This window comes from Anomaloglossus baeobatrachus, chromosome 1 (genome assembly GCF_048569485.1).
Source record: "Anomaloglossus baeobatrachus isolate aAnoBae1 chromosome 1, aAnoBae1.hap1, whole genome shotgun sequence".
NCBI classification, from domain to species: Eukaryota; Metazoa; Chordata; class Amphibia; order Anura; family Aromobatidae; genus Anomaloglossus; species Anomaloglossus baeobatrachus.
Genome location: NC_134353.1, coordinates 750,229,876 through 750,247,688, shown reverse-complemented (window position 1 = coordinate 750,247,688; position 17,813 = coordinate 750,229,876).

Genomic DNA, 17,813 nt, shown 5'->3' with positions numbered 1-17,813 from the left:
CGGGTGTGTGTGAGTGTATGCAATCGGGTGTGTGTGAGTGTATGCGATCGGGTGGGTGTGAGTGTATGCGATCGGGTGGGGGTGTGTGGGTGTGTGTGAGTGTATGCGATCGGATCTGTGAGTGTCGGCAGAGGAGCACGGCGTGCTGGAGGAGGCTGAGAGGAGAGAGGCTGAACCTGGGGAAGGCTGGGATGGGGAGGCTGATGCTGGAGACGGAGAGGCTGATGCTGGCGCATTATGGCGGATGGAGCACCTTTGGGAGTGCGCAGCATGGCGGATGGAGCACGTTTGGGAGTGCGCAGCATGGCGGATGGAGCACGTTTGGGAGTGCGCAGCATGGCGGATGGAGCACGTTTGGGAGTGCGCAGCATGGCGGATGGAGCACGTTTGGGAGTGCGCAGCATGGCGGATGGAGCACGTTTGGGAGTGCGCAGCATGGCGGATGGAGCACGTTTGGAAATGCGCAGCATGGCGGATGGAGCACGTTTGGGACTGCGCAGCATGGGGGATGCAGCACGATGGGGAGTGCGGAGTATGGCGGATGGAGCACGTTTGGGAGTGCGCAGCATGGCGGATGGAGCACGTTTGGGAGTGCGCAGCATGGCGGATGGAGCACGTTTGGGAGTGCGCAGCATGGCGGATGGAGCACGTTTGGGAGTGCGCAGCATGGCGGATGGAGCACGTTTGGAAATGCGCAGCATGGCGGATGGAGCACGTTTGGGACTGCGCAGCATGGGGGATGCAGCACGATGGGGAGTGCGGAGTATGGCGGATGGAGCACGTTTGGGAGTGCGCAGCATGGAGGATGCAGCACGTTTGGGAGTGCGCAGCATGGAGGATGGACCACGTTTGGGAGTGCGCAGCATGGCGGATGGAGCACGTTTGGGAGTGCGCAGCATGGGAGATGGAGCACGATGGGGAGTGCGCAGCATGGCGGATGGAGCACGTTTGGGAGTGCGCAGCATGGGGGATGGAGCACGATGGGGAGTGCGCAGCATGGCGGATGGAGCACGTTTGGGAGTGCGCAGCATGGCGGATGGAGCACGTTTGGGAGTGCGCAGCATGGCGAACGGAGCACGTTTGGGAGTGCGTAGGATGGGAGATGGAGCACGATGGGGGGTGCGCAGCATAGGGGATGGAGCACGTTTGGGAGTGCGCAGCATGGCGGATGGAGCACGTTTGGGAGTGCGCAGCATGGGGGATGGAGCACGTTTGGGAGTGCGCAGCATGGCGGATGCAGCACGTTGGGGAGTGCGGAGTATGGCGGATGGAGCACGTTTGGGAGTGCGCAGCATGGAGGATGCAGCACGATGGGGAGTGCGGAGTATGGCGGATGGAGCACGTTTGGGAGTGCGCAGCATGGCGGATGGAGCACGTTTGGGAGTGCGCAGCATGGGAGATGGAGCACGATGGGGGGTGCGCAGCATACGGGATGGAGCACGATGGGGAGTGCGCTGCATGGGGGATGGAGCACGATGGGAAGTGCACACCTCCCCCCAACACACACACACACATACGCGCGCGCGCGCACTGCACAACACACCACACCACACACACACACTGGGAACCACAAACAACTGCCATACACAGACACCCACACACACAGACAACGCTGCACACACAAATATACGCACATACCGCACAACACGCACATTGCACAAAACATACCTCCCCCCAAAACACACCACACACACACAAACTGCGCAACACACACACAACGCTACAGACACACAGCGCTCCACAAACAACGCAACACACAAACAACACCGCTCTCACCCCCCATCACACCCAGACAACATCCAGAACATGTACAGCGCCCTACACAAACACTTGGTAACTACACACAACAACATCTATATATATATATATATATATATATATATATATATATATATATAACAAAAATCATACATGAACTACACAATACGTAAATTCTAGAAATACCCGATGCGTAGAATCGGGCCACCTTCTAGTATATATATATATATATATATATGTATATATATATATATATATATATATATATATATTTATGTGTGTGTGTATATATATATGTGTGTGTGTATATATATATGTGTGTGTGTATATATATATGTGTGTGTGTATATATATATATGTGTGTGTATATATATATATATATGTGTGTGTATATATATATATATGTGTGTGTGTATGTATATATGTGTGTGTGTATGTATATAGTCAGGGCCAGAAATATTTGGACAGTGACAAAAGTTTTGTTATTTTAGCTGTTTACAAAAACATGTTCAGAAATACAATTATATATATAATATGGGCTGAAAGTGCACACTCCCAGCTGCAATATGAGAGTTTTCACATCCAAATCGGAGAAAGGGTTTAGGAATCATAGCTCTGTAATGCATAGCCTCCTCTTTTTCAAGGGACCAAAAGTAATTGGACAAGGGACTCTAAGGGCTGCAATTAACTCTGAAGGCGTCTCCCTCGTTAACCTGTAATCAATGAAGTAGTTAAAAGGTCTGGGGTTGATTACAGGTGTGTGGTTTTGCATTTGGAAGCGGTTGCTATGACCAGACAACATGTGGTCTAAGGAACTCTCAATTGAGGTGAAGCAGAACATCCTGAGGCTGGAAAAAAAGAAAAAAATCCATCAGAGAGATAGCAGACATGCTTGGAGTAGCAAAATCAACAGTCGGGTACATTCTGAGAAAAAAGGAATTGACTGGTGAGCTTGGGAACTCAAAAAGGCCTGGGCGCCCACGGATGACAACAGTGGTGGATGATCACCGCATACTTTCTTTGGTGAAGAAGAACCCGTTCACAACATCAACTGAAGTCCAGAACACTCTCAGTGAAGTAGGTGTATCTGTCTCTAAGTCAACAGTAAAGAGAAGACTCCATGAAAGTAAATACAAAGGGTTCACATCTAGATGCAAACCATTCATCAATTCCAAAAATAGACAGGCCAGAGTTAAATTTGCTGAGAAACACCTCATGAAGCCAGCTCAGTTCTGGAAAAGTATTCTATGGACAGATGAGACAAAGATCAACCTGTACCAGAATGATGGGAAGAAAAAAGTTTGGAGAAGAAAGGGAACGGCACATGATCCAAGGCACACCACATCCTCTGTAAAACATGGTGGAGGCAACGTGATGGCATGGGCATGCATGGCTTTCAATGGCACTTGGTCACTTGTGTTTATTGATGACATAACAGCAGACAAGAGTAGCCGGATGAATTCTGAAGTGTACAGGGATATACTTTCAGCCCAGATTCAGCCAAATGCCGCAAAGTTGATCGGACGGCGCTTCATAGTACAGATGGACAATGAGCCAAAGCTACCCAGGAGTTCATGAGTGCAAAAAAGTGGAACATTCTGCAATGGCCAAGTCAATCACCAGATCTTAACCCAATTGAGCATGCATTTCACTTGCTCAAATCCAGACTTAAGACGGAAAGACCCACAAACAAGCAAGACCTGAAGGCTGCGGCTGTAAAGGCCTGGCAAAGCATTAAGAAGGAGGAAACCCAGCGTTTGGTGATGTCCATGGGTTCTAGACTTAAGGCAGTGATTGCCTCCAAAGGATTCGCAACAAAATATTGAAAATAAAAATATTTTGTTTGGGTTTGGTTTATTTGTCCAATTACTTTTGACCTCCTAAAATGTGGAGTGTTTGTAAATAAATGTGTACAATTCCTCCAATTTCTATCAGATATTTTTGTTCAGACCTTCAAATTAAACGTTACAATCTGCACTTGAATTCTGTTGTAGAGATTTCATTTCAAATCCAATGTGGTGGCATGCAGAGCCCAACTCGCGAAAATTGTGTCACTGTCCAAATATTTCTGGACCTAACTGTAATATCTATATATATAATTGCCTTATTCTGTCTGTCTGTCTATCATGCTCCAAAATTGTGTCCTTACGGTGACACAAAGCTGATTGGCCGCTGGGCTCGCCATGGCCCCGCCCCCCCACACGGATTGGCCTCTCGCCCCGGCTCTCTGCAGGCCCCGCCCCCCTCACGCAATGCACGCTCGCTCTGGCCCAACTGACACGGAGCTCCGACTCCCAGGTGAGTACACACACACACATCAGATCACACTCACTCTCACACACACCTCACACATCATATCCACACACTCACAACATCCTGGGATATCGCTTGCTCCTACACCAGCTCCGTCACGATCCCAGCAGCGCCAGACATAACCTTGCGATGCTGGGATCTTCACGGAGCCCGTGAACACTGGTAACCATTATACACATCGGGTAACTAAGGTCCCTTGGTTACCCGATGTGTATCATAGTTACCAGTATACACCGGCTCACACTCACTCTCACACACACACCTCACACATACATCACATCGCATCCACACACTCACAGCATCCGGCGATATCGCTTGCTTCTCGGCCTCGATACTGTGCTGTTGTGACCTTCCAGGACCTGCCGGAGAATCACATGGCCAGAAGCATGTGGTATCTCCGGATGTTGTGAGTATGAGCGCGTATGTGCAATATCGTCAATGTGTGTGTGCGTGAGTGTATGCGATCGGGTGTGTGTGGGTGTGTGTGAGTGTATGCGATCGGGTGTGTGAGTGTCGGCAGAGGAGCATGGCGTGCTGGAGGAGGCTGGGAGGAGAGAGGCTGATCCTGGGGAAGGCTGGGATGGAGAGGCTGATGCTGGGGACAGAGAGGCTGATGCTGGGGACAGAGAGGCTGATGCTGGGGACAGAGAGGCTGATGCTGGGGACAGAGAGGCTGATGCTGGGGACAGAGAGGCTGATGCTGGGGACAGAGAGGCTGATGCTGCGGGTAGAGAGGCTGATGCTGGCGCAGCATGGCGGATGGAGCACGATGGGGAGTACGCTGCATGGGGGATGGAGCACGATGGGAAGTGCACACCTCCCCCCAACACACACACACGCGCGCACTGCACAACACACCACACACACACACTGGGAACCACAAACAACTGCCCTACACAGACACCCACACACAGACAACGCTGCACACACAAATATACGCACATACCGCACAACATACACATTGCACAAAACATACCTCCCCCCAAAACACACCACACACACACAAACCGCGCAACACACACACACAACGCTACAGACACACAGCGCTCCACAAACAACGCAACACACAAACACCGCTCTCACCCCCCGCCACACCCAGACAACACCCAGAACATGTACAGCGCCCTACACAAACACTTGGTAACTACACACAACAACATCTATATATATATATATATATATATATATATATATATATATATATATATATATATATATATATAATCACAAAAATCATACATGAACTACACAATACGTAAATTCTAGAATCGGGCCACCTTCTAGTATGTATGTATGTATGTATGTGCATATGTGTATATGTATATATATATATATATATATATATATATATATATATATTTATATATATATATATATGTATATATATACATATTTATATATATATACATATTTATATATATATATATATATATTGTGAGGTAGCGCGGTCGGCTGCGCAGCAGAAGACACGGGATCCAGGCATATAGGTTCACAGCACACGGTGTTTAATGTCAAAACAAAAATCCACAGCAATATACATGTCTCTCCAGCAGAGACTCAGGGAGTTGTGATCACTCCCTCACACCCGGCACACCTGCCCCTCGTTCCTGTTTCCATTTAACCCTTCCTTCAGCCTGTAGGGAAACAGCATTAACCCTAGAGTGGATTTACTTTCTATCATGGAGTGAGCACAACCGGGGCGAGACATACCGGCCGTCATAGATAACCCCGGTCACAGTCTCACATACCCCCCCCCTCAGTTCAAGCGTGCGGGGTTGAACTCCCGCCATCAAACACGGGCCGCGGGACAAGGCATCGGCGTTGACCTGCAACCTACCGGCCCGGTGTTCAACCGTAAACCGGAAGTTCTGCAGAGAAAGGAACCACCGGGTAACCCGGGCATTCCGTTCCTTGGCGGACCTCATCCAGACCAGCGGAGAGTGATCAGTCACCAAGCGAAACTGCCGTCCCAGCAGGTAATAGCGTAGGGACTCCAAGGCCCATTTAATCGCCAGGCACTCCTTCTCCACTACGCTATAATTCCGCTCGGGAGGGGTGAGCTTCCTACTCAAGAAGGTGACGGGGTGTTCCTCCCCCTGAACCACCTGAGACAGCACTGCCCCCAGGCCGACCTCAGAGGCGTCAGTCTGTACTATGAACTCCTTCCGGAAATCAGGGTTGACCAGAACGGGTTGTCCGCACAGGACCCCCTTCAGGGCCCGGAAGGAGTCCTCGGCCTGCGGAGTCCAGCGCACCATGACGGACTTCTTGCCTTTGAGAAGGTCCGTCAAGGGGGCTGATAGTCCTGCAAAATCTCTTACAAACCTCCTGTAGTACCCCACGATACCCAGGAAGGCCCTAACCTGCTTTGTGGTCAGGGGTCTAGGCCACTTCTGGATCGCCTCAACCTTGTTAATTTGGGGCTTTATCACTCCTTGGCCTATCACGTAGCCCAAGTAGCGGGCTTCCGTGAGTCCCAACGCACATTTCTTGGGATTGGCTGTCAATCCGGCTGTTCGAAGCGCGTCCACCACCGCTTGTACCTGTTCCAAGTGGGTCTGCCAATCGGGGCTGTAAATAATGATGTCATCAAGGTACGCTGATGCATACGCCTGGTGGGGTTCCAGCACTAAGTCCATCAACCTCTGGAACGTGGCCGGAGCGCCATGTAACCCAAAAGGCAAGACAACATAGTGGAAGAGACCCTCCGGCGTAACAAAAGCGGTTTTCTCCTTGGCGGACTCCGTCAGTGGCACCTGCCAGTACCCCTTGGTCAGGTCGAGCGTGGTAAAATATCGCGCCTGTCCCAGCCTATCAATCAGCTCATCCACCCGGGGCATGGGGTAGAGATCGAACTTGGATATTTCGTTCAATCTCAGGAAGTCATTGCAGAACCTTAAGGAGCCATCGGGTTTTGGTATTAGGACAATGGGACTAGCCCATTCACTCCGGGATTTTTCGATGACCCCCAGGCGTAGCATTGTCTTCACTTCTTCTGATATGGCTTGTCTTCGAGCCTCCGGCACGCGGTATGACTTCAGGCGTACCTTCAGGTGGGGCTCGGTGACAATGTCATGTCGTATCAGACTGGTCCTACCCGGCAACTCGGAGAAGACATCGGGGTTCTGCTGAACCAGCCGTCTGGCCTCTCGCCTCTGTTGCTTGGTGAGGGCTTCTCCGATCTTTACTTCCGGTTCGTCCTCTCCGGAGGTCGCTGAAGCCGGGAGTGAACGACCCGAAGAGGAGGGAGATGGGGGAAACTCAACCATCAGGCTTTCCCGTTCCTGCCACGGTTTTAATAGGTTGACATGGTATATTTGTTCAGGTTTCCGCCTACCGGGCTGCAATACTTTATAGTTGACCACCCCGACTTTTTCCTTTATCTCGTAGGGGCCTTGCCACTGAGCCAGGAATTTACTCTCCGCCGTGGGGATTAATACCAACACCCGATCCCCGGGTTTAAAGGTCCGCACGGTGGCTTGTCTATTATAGCGGCCGCTTTGCGCGGCCTGAGCCTCCTGTAAATGCTCCTTCACAATTGGCATGACCGCGCTTATGCGGTTCTGCATTCCTAAAATGTGTTCAATCACACTTTTATGGGGGGTGGGCTCTTGCTCCCATGTTTCCTTTGCCAGGTCCAACAATCCCCGGGGATGTCGCCCGTATAACAATTCAAAAGGCGAAAACCCCGTGGATGCCTGTGGCACCTCTCGGATGGCAAACATCAAATAGGGAAGCATCATATCCCAGTCCTTCCCGTCTTTGGAGATCACCCTTTTTAGCATGGTTTTCAGGGTTTTATTGAATCGTTCTACTAACCCATCCGTCTGAGGATGATACACAGACGTACGCAACCGCTTGATCTGGAGTAGCCGGCATAGTTCTTTGGTCACTTTAGACATGAATGGGGTCCCCTGATCCGTAAGGATCTCCTTGGGCAACCCCACCCGGCAGAACACAGAAAACAACTCCCGAGCTATAAGCTTCGCCGCAGTATGTCTGAGAGGTATCGCCTCTGGATACCGGGTGGCATAGTCAACGATCACTAGGATGTGTTGGTGCCCTCGAGCAGACTTTACGAGGGGCCCCACCAGATCCATCCCTATCCGTTCAAAAGGGACTTCTATAATGGGTAACGGCACCAACGGACTGCGAAAGTGGACCAGTGGTGCGGTAAGCTGACACTCCGGGCAGGTTTCGCAGAACCGTTTTACCTCCCCAAAGACCCCGGGCCAATAGAACCTTTGCAATATTCGCTCCTGCGTTTTCTTGACCCCTAGGTGGCCACTCATCAGATGTTTATGAGCCAAGTCGAGGACCCGCCGGCGATACGGCTGGGGCACCACCAACTGCTCCACCCCCACGCCCCGTATTTCATCTACCCGGTAGAGTAAATCCTGCTTAAGAGCGAAATGGGGGTACCTTACCTGGGCACCGGGCAGCTGGGCCACCCCGTCAAGTACTAACACCCTATTCCGGGCATGTATTAACGTAGGGTCCTGGAGTTGGGCTGTCCCAAACGCATCCGGGGATGCCTCCAAGTCCGGGATGGGCTCGACCGTCTCAGCCTCTCCTGCCAATACCTCTAGGGGCGACCTATCGGGTTCACATTCTGTCCCTATCATGGGGACCCCTACGGCAGGTGTCCCGGATTCAGGATTGTAGGGCTCAGGCCCCGGACTGACCAATATCGGAGGGGACCTAGGGGTTCCCTTCCATAAAGTCCAAAAATAGGGCAGATCCCGTCATAAGGAAGAGTGTTAAACAGTCCCACCTCATGTTGCACCTGACCGCAAGGTGCTGTGATGGTGACAATCCCCGTGGGATAGTCTCGGCGGTCCCCATGTATGCAAACCACCCCCACGGTACGTCCTGTGGCCTTTACTTTAGCCCTCAAGGTGGATCGCACAAGGGTCACTAAGCTTCCGGAATCCAACAATCCTGTAACCGGACATCCATTCACCTGTATTTGGCACAAGTGGGGCTCAGTCTCTGGGGGAACCAGGTCAGCGGTACACACCACCTGAGCATACATTGAACCCCGCCGGGTAACCCCACAATCCATGGGCTCCGTGGTCAGGGGACACTGGGCTTCCATATGTCCCACCCGCTGGCACCGCCAACATCTAATAGGGAAGGAAACCCCCTTGACAAGTTGTCGTTTAGGGTACATGGCCTTCCGGACCTCAGGAACGGCGGGCGCGGCCTCAGCCAGGATGGTAGCGGACTCCTGTACCGGTGTCGGCGGTGGGTCCTTGGCCCTAGGCTTGGAGGGGCCGGACCGACGGGCGGTACGCAAAGTCTCAGTGTCCCGTATCAAGTCCTGCGTAGCCACATGCCGCTCTACCAGGGACACTAATTGGTCCAGGGTACTCGGGTCACCCTGTCCTACCCACCGTTGAACGGTGACGGGTAAAGTGCGCACAAAACGATCCACTACTACCCTTTCCACCATTTGCGCCGGGCTCAGAGTGTCAGGCTGCAACCACTTTTTTACAAGATGTAATAAGTCATAGGCCTGGGAGCGTACGGGTTTGGCTTCCTCATAGAACCACTGATTTACCCGCTGAGCCCGTACATAGGTATTCACCCCCAACCGAGCCAGTATTTCGGCTTTCAGGGTCACATAGTCAATGGCGTCCTCGGTACCGAGGTCCAGGTACGCTTTTTGGGGTTCCCCCGTCAGATAGGGCGACAATACCTCAGCCCACTGGGGGGTCGGCAGCTTTTCCCGCTCGGCCACCCGCTCAAACACTGCCAGGAACGCTTCCACATCATCCCCCGGGGTCATCTTTTGCAACGCTTGTCTCACCGCTTTCCGGACGCTGCCGTCGTCACCCGGTCCCGGGGTTGTTGCTGCCGGTCCAGCACGGATTGACTTGGCCAGGAGAACCATCTGTTCTTGGTGCCTTTTTTCCTGCAATTTCAAGGATTGCTGGTGCTGTTGCTGCTGTTGCTCCAACGTCTGGAGCAGGTGGGTATTCACCTGTTGTTGCTGTGCATTAGCCTCTTGTTGTTGTGCATTAGCCTGAGCCAAATGCCTTAGTATGTCCTCCATGGCGTCGCTGGGTTTGGGCCGTAGTATAGCTGCTTGAATCCAGGACATGTGCTACCGGATCACCAGAAAAGGAAGTACACCTCACCGGGCTGGCATGCCCGCCGATTCTCCACCATATGTGAGGTAGCGCGGTCGGCTGCGCAGCAGAAGACACGGGATCCAGGCATATAGGTTCACAGCACACGGTGTTTAATGTCCAAACAAAAATCCACAGCAATATACATGTCTCTCCAGCAGAGACTCAGGGAGTTGTGATCACTCCCTCACACCCGGCACACCTGCCCCTCGTTCCTGTTTCCATTTAACCCTTCCTTCAGCCTGTAGGGAAACAGCATTAACCCTAGAGTGGATTTACTTTCTATCATGGAGTGAGCACAACCGGGGCGAGACATACCGGCCGTCATAGATAACCCCGGTCACAGTCTCACAATATATATATATATATATATATATATTATATATAATATGTGTGTGTGTGTGTATGTATATAATATTATTGTGATGACGTGGGCCCCGAGCGTATGGGGGACCACATGTCAGGTAGCGGGATTAAAGCACACCAGAGCGATTTGTCACGTTAACAGTCCATATGGTTTATTAACAGCTCCATAAACCATACCAGGTCACATGACATAAAGTCAAATCACTGTTGGATTTCCCACACAGGTATCCCTGATCCTTGTCAGTATTCAGACACTAGTTTCATTCCTGGTTACCTTTCTCGGAAGGTGGATAGTGTTCTTACGAGGTCCCCCCGGCTCCAGCCAGGCTTTACACATTTGACTTTCCAGCCCATACCTTCTCTAGAAGGCATCTTAAGGCTACGTTCACACATCAGTTTTTTGGCATCAGGCACAATCCGGCGTGTGCCTGATGCAACGGATCTGGCGCAGAATATGCAAAAACGGATGCGCCTGATCTTCTTCTTTTTTTTTTTTTTATGGATCCAGTATATGTGATCCGCCGCATGCGTTTTTTTGCATCAGTTTTTTTTTTCTGGATCCGTTTTTTCAATAAATTAGAGCATGCTCAGTTTAAAAAAACGGCGTCCATAGGCTTCCATTGTAAATCACGCTGTATCGCGCTGGAACCGGCGCGATACGTTTTTTTGTTTTTTTTCAGGGACAAAAAACGTTCAATGAGACGTTCCATCCGGCCGCCACATTGAGTAATTACGCTAATACAAATGAATCGGGATAAAACTGATCCGGCGCCGGGTCCGTTTTATCAGTTTGTTTTTTTTCCCGGATTGTGCCTGATGGAAAAAAACTGATGTGTGAACATAGCCTTAGCAGAGCAAACACCCTGCTTCTGCTCTCACACTCTGCAGCACACACACTGGTCCTGTCTCAGAAACACAGGATTGCTTTAACCCTTGGAGCCACACCCACAGGTGGTAAGGAGTGTTTAATCAGCCTCACACACCCTTTCGAGCACACAACCAGGACTCTGCATGTAATACAATCCGTGGAACCACAGGCCCCAGCCAACTTCACATTGCAGAGCACCAACGCTTCGGCAAAACATACCGGCCATTTACAATGCAGCAGGTTGATGCCTCACATACGCTCCCCCTCTGTTCAAACCCATAGGGGAGAACACCTGCTAACGGCCTGGGGCCTCGAGACAGGGCATCCATGCTGCCGTGCCCCACCAGTCGAGAGGGCTGTCTCAGTCGCCTAAGAGCATCAGTTCCTGAGACATCGTCCGGGACTGTCACAAAACCCTGTCTTGTCAACCTAGGGTCAACGGACGTCTCATTCGCAGACTATTTTTTTTCCCTGACCCCCTCCCACGGTCACCGCAGTAGAGAGACTCTTTCCCAGTCAAACCTACGGTCTGGTCCGAACCTAGGTTTTCTCGTGTACCCCCAGGGCTACTGTCGGGAACTCCTAGGCTGCAAGCTGACAGGAGTTTCTCTAAGCCGATAGTGTCCACTACCTACAGGACATCGTAGGTTGGTTCTCTGTCTGCGATTTCTTTTATCGCGTGTCCCAACTACCGGACAGACACTCCACTTTCCTCTTCTTTCCCCTGAACAACGGGTGGAAGACAGCTGATGTCTTCCACACAGTTGGCGAAGCTGCTCCTCAATTTTCAGTTTTTCTTGCCTCAACTGCTCCATGTCGTGTACATGGTTCACCCAATATTCAAGAAGACTTCGTATGTTTCCAAGACTCTCTACAGTACCAACAGTGACGAACGGAACCATACCAGCTTCCTGGGGTAGCTTGTTCTCGTTATCAGGGACTCTCAATCTTCTCACTCCCGACTTATTCACCATTTCTTGCATGACGCCGGTTTTCCCGATAACTCTCCCCACCAGAGCACTGGGTAACTTGGACGATCTCTTCCGCCAGACTCTGCGCTTTTCTTTTATAATCCAGCTGTCTAGTGGCTTCTTCATTTTTCAGCTGGACCTTCCACTTCACATGAACACATCTGAAGTGCATGTCCTTTAGAATAGCCACCCGCTGCCATGTAATTTCAGTGGTGGACAATATCACTAACTGTTCAGCCTCTGGGGTACAGTAGACCTCACACGCTCCCACAGCTTTCTTAAATTCTTCATGAATGGACTCGGTGGCACACGTTTCTCTTAAGTCCTCAGGTATATCCATCGTGCACTTGCCTACAGAAGTCTCATTCTTCCCTGCCGCTTCCACATGATTTTCCAGTTTAGCTCTCAGTCCGCTCTCTTTGGGCCTCTCCTACTTCAACAAGTTTGGTCAGGATCGACACTTGCTGCTCCATCTGCTCCAAGGCTACCTGGGACCTGGACTGGCACTCTGCCAAGCGACTTCGGAGCTCTGCCACTTCTATCTCCAGCTCGCTTACTTGACTCTCATTAGCCTGCCTAAGCATTTCTTGTTTCAGATGTTCTTTGACCATCCCCTTGATTAAGTCTTCACTTGCGGACCTCTCTGGTCCACGACACACTTTTTCAGAGGCTTCTTCCACCTCTACACCTCCGGCCTCTTCATGCGGTGCGACTATATCAGGTCTTAGCTGCTTCACCCTCAGCCACCTCACAGATAGGTGGCTCATCAGCTTGCTTAGAAGAGGGAGAGGATAGTGCTTTAAACTCTGGGGCCAACTCCTTCTCCATGGCTTCATCTTTCGGACCACTGTTGTCTCGATGTCAGTTTCTCTGGCAGCATGTCACCGCCTGCCAGTGCACCAGCCTCAGCTTCAGAGCCTTTGGGTTTCTTACTCTTTTTAACTAAGAAAATCTCTATTTTCCATCTTGGTTTTACCAAGCAGGTCATGTAGGTTCTCAGTCCCGGATGAGACCTCTAGTCCAGACTTCACCTCCTCAGAGGCTCTCTTCACTTTTACAGCACCAGCTGTTTCTTGGGTCTTCACTGCATTACCTTCAACTTCCTCTAGGGTCTCTGCATTGTCACATTCAGACTTTTCTTCCTTTCCTGACAGGATGTCACACCCTTTAGTGTGGTACTCTGTTCGTTTTAAAGCTTTGATGCTATTTTCACTGGCCATCATCGAAGCACATAGCGGACCACCTTCGTGTTTTTTCTCTGCATTACCACTCTCTATGATGTCATCTCCTACAGGATTTTCCAGGATTTCATAATCAATAGATCTCACACTCTACAGACCCGCGGCTTCACACTTTGAAATCATAGGGGACACCACCAGTACTTCCTTGGTTGGCTCCTTCTCTGCAATTTCAGCCCGCTGATCTCTTACAATGGGTCAGCTCAGATTCCTCTTTTTCTTGCAGGATCTTGCTATCTGACTACACTAGCGGTTGTGGCTGGCAACGTGCCTTCCTGAAACTTCTCTGCCCCCTCAGACGGTATACATAGCGCTACATCTCGGCGCTTATTACGTCTTCGTCGTCGGAAAGAGGATTTGCCCTCCTCACTTATCTGTACCTCACTGTACTTGTTTGTCACCTTTCTTGAGTCAGTGTCTTTACTGGAGTCATCAATTCCCCTGGTGTTCTGGACTAAAATAGTCCAGGACACCAGGAACATCAGTCCCCTCCCCTGGAACTATTTGGATTTTAGTGGTCACACTGTCACTTCCCTTTGGAGACGTAACATCACTAAGTTGGGGAGACCCTCTATTTCGCTTGGTTACTCCTAACTCTGGATAGTCCTTATTTGGAGGTACCATGTCCTCATGACCCCTCAATATACCACAGGGAATCTGTATAACCTCATACGGAAGAGAGGCTTCCTTAGGCAGGGGCTGACTCATTCCTGAGCAATCTGTCCTGGGCTTTGTCTTCCATAAGTCCCTAAAGCGGGCTTTACACGCTGCGATATCGCTAGCAATTGCTAGCGATGTCGAGTACGATAACACCCGCCCCAGTCGTACGGCCGATATGTGGTGATCGCTGCCGTAGCGAACATTATCGCTACGGCAGCGTCACACTCGCATACCTGCTCTGCGATGTCGCTCTGGCCGGCGAATCGCCTCCTTTCTAAGGGGGCGGGTCGTACGGCGTCACAGGGACTTCACACGGCAGCCGTCCAATAGAAGCAGAGGGGAGGAGATGAGCGGGACGTAAATATCCTGCCCCTTCCTTCCGCATTGCCAGTGGAGGCAGGTAAGGAGATGTTCGTCGCTCCTGCGGTGTCACACACAGCGATGTATGCTGCCGCAGGAACGACAAACACCGCTAAAAAGCAGAAAACTAGTTTTATTTCTCTCCACGGCAAACTATTTTGCCCTCTTTTGCGATCGTTTCAGATCGCTTTTAAGTTTTACACACTGCAATATCGTTAATGACGCCGGATGTGCGTCACAAACGTGACCCCGACGATAATTCATTAACGATATCGTAGCGTGTAAAGCCCGCTTATGTAACTCAAAGTCCCGTCCTATGATAACTGGATAGAGCAAATCCGGAACCACACCCGCCTCAGGGCACTCTAGACGCTTGGCCGTCTGAATCATGACTCTGGCCAGGGGATATTCTTCAGAGGTCCCATGCACACAGCTTCCTTCTATTTTCCTACCGACCATAAAATGGAGATTGGCTATGGGTCTCACTAAGGTCAGCCAACTCCCTGGGTCTAACAGACCAGACACTCTTACCCCATTCAATTCCACGGAGCACTCTTGTGGCCTCATACTGGATAGATAGCCCATAGCGCAGGTTGGACATATGTAAGGCGAACCCCATTGCCCCTTGCTATAGTCCACCTGCTTGAATGTGGACTGCTCCACCCCCTTGTGGGCAACTATTCCTCTAAGGGCCTCCCGAAGCTGCCCCGCAGCGATCTTGGGGTCCAGTTCACTCTTGCTGAAACGAGAAGACAAACAGGAGGGGCACTACGATCGGTAATACCCTGTGGTCTAAAGAGAGGAAGGGGGTTAGAGTACCACTAACCTTTCTTGGATGTACCCGCCCGTACAACCAGGATCTCCAGCCTGTGGTGTATCACTGCTCACCAAGCAGGGTCCAGCAATTTGGGTTGGCCTGGAACCTCCGGTCGTTGGTCTCCCGCCACTGCAGCACGGAACCCCGCAGACCTGCTGATCCACCGCTAGTTGCTTGAGTACGCAGACAAAATTTTCGTGGACCCGCCGAGCCACCGCAAACCACTTTAAAAAATATTCGTGGACCCGCCGATCCACTGCAAGCTGTTTATATCCATAAAAATACATCCTAGGCCATTGCAGTCAGCAATGAGGCTGCGCTCATGCCCGCATTCTCCACCATAATGTGATGACTTAGGCCCCGAACGTATGGGGGACCACGCGTCCGGTAGCTGGATTAAAGCACGCCAGAGCATTTTGTCACTTTAACAGTCCATATAGTTTATTAACGGCTCCATAAACCATACCAGGTCACATAACATAAGGTCAAAACACTGTTGGATTTCCCACACAGGTATCCCTGACCCTTGTAAGTATTCAGAAACTGGTTTCATTCATTGTTGCCTTTCTCGGAAGGTGGATAGTGTACCAGGTCCCCCTGGCTCCAGCCGGGCTTTACACATGGACTTTCCAGCACGTACCTGGAAAGTCCATGTGTAAAGAGAACACTGTATGAGCACTTGCTTTTTTTCAGAAGAAATGTTATCTATATTGATCAACATTTGGAGGTGTTTTTGTTGTTTTTTTTTTTGTAAAGGGTACACCATGAAACTAGAACAGTGTTTTTTTTACAAATGATCTAAAGTTTATCAACTTAAAACCTTTATTTTGCCCAAAACTGAATGATCAAAGTTGGAGTACAACAATAACTGTAGCACAGAGAAAGATTATAACTAAATTTTCTGAAGGTAACCGTCACTAATAAGTAGGAAGTGTACAGGCCGTTGCATTCAATGATGTCAGCACATCTGCAGCTATAGGACATCACTAGTCTCTCACATTGTTCTGGTGTTATTTTGGTCCACTTTTCTTACGGTCTCTTACACAGTTCTTTGACTGTTGTGGGTTTCTTGGCCATAACTTTGTCACCAAGGATTTTCCAGAGGTTTTCTTTTGGGCTTAGACCAGGACTCTGGGCTGTCCATTTCATTGTTTCAATGTTTTTTGTTTCAAGGAACTGCTTTACCCATTTTGCTGTGTGACAGGGGGCATTGTCCTGCATGAAAATTGCAGGCTGATTGAGTAATGAACACAAATAAGGAACCACATGTTGTTGAAGAAGGTTCTGATACACACTTGCATTAACTTTGCCATGTAGCTGTATGAGAGGTTCAATTCCTGCTGCAGAAAATATTCTGCAAACCATGACACTTCCTCCACGACCTTTCACTGACTTCTTAACACACTTTGGGTTCAGTCTTTTTCCACAGTTTGCCAAAGAACATAATGTTTCCCAACAGAGCCAAATAAATTAAACTTGTTTTCTTCACTAAAATGAAATTTGTCCTCTGTCCACACAATATGCTCCTCACCAAAGGAGAGTCTGGCCTTTTGATTCTTTGTGCTAATGAGCGGTTTGGATGGAGGATGCCCCCGATGTGCAATAGCAAGACAAAAATGTAGCCTGGCATTGTCATGTTGAAAAGCGGCTCCTGCGAGACTATGGGAAAACCATAGTTTCCATGATCGATCTATTTTGTACTGCAAGGGAATTTGTACATAGCATACCAAGCCTAAGTTGTCAAACAGTGTTTATATAAACCATCAGAAGGCATTTGCACGACCTTGGTCTACAAGCCAGACATGCAGTTACAAATGTTCCGGTGACTTCACAACACCAATGTCAAATGCTAACGTGATGAAGGGTAAGACTACAATCAAGACTGGAATGGAGGTCTATTCTCATCAGTGCTGAGTCCTGTTTTTGTCTTCTATGCAATGATAGGTGGAGATTTGTATTGAAGACTACATGGGCAATACCATGTAGAGACCTTCATGAGGGAACATCACACAGATCCTACTCATGATATGGAATGTGGAATAGCATAATGTACTGTAGCCGGATCACTCTAGGTATAGGAACAGCTCAAAATGTAATTGATTTGATTGTAGAACTAGTAGTATGTCCATTTCTCCATAGGGGCTCAGGAGTTGTTTTTCAACACAAGTGTCATCTTGCTCGTGATACAGTGAGTAGCCTATGTGGCATAAACATGTTACCATGGCCTGCAGCATTTCCAGTCTTGTATCCCATTGAGTACATCTGGGATGTCATTAATTAGATATTGCAAAGGGGCAGCTCTTGATGCTTTTATGCATAAGTGCATTT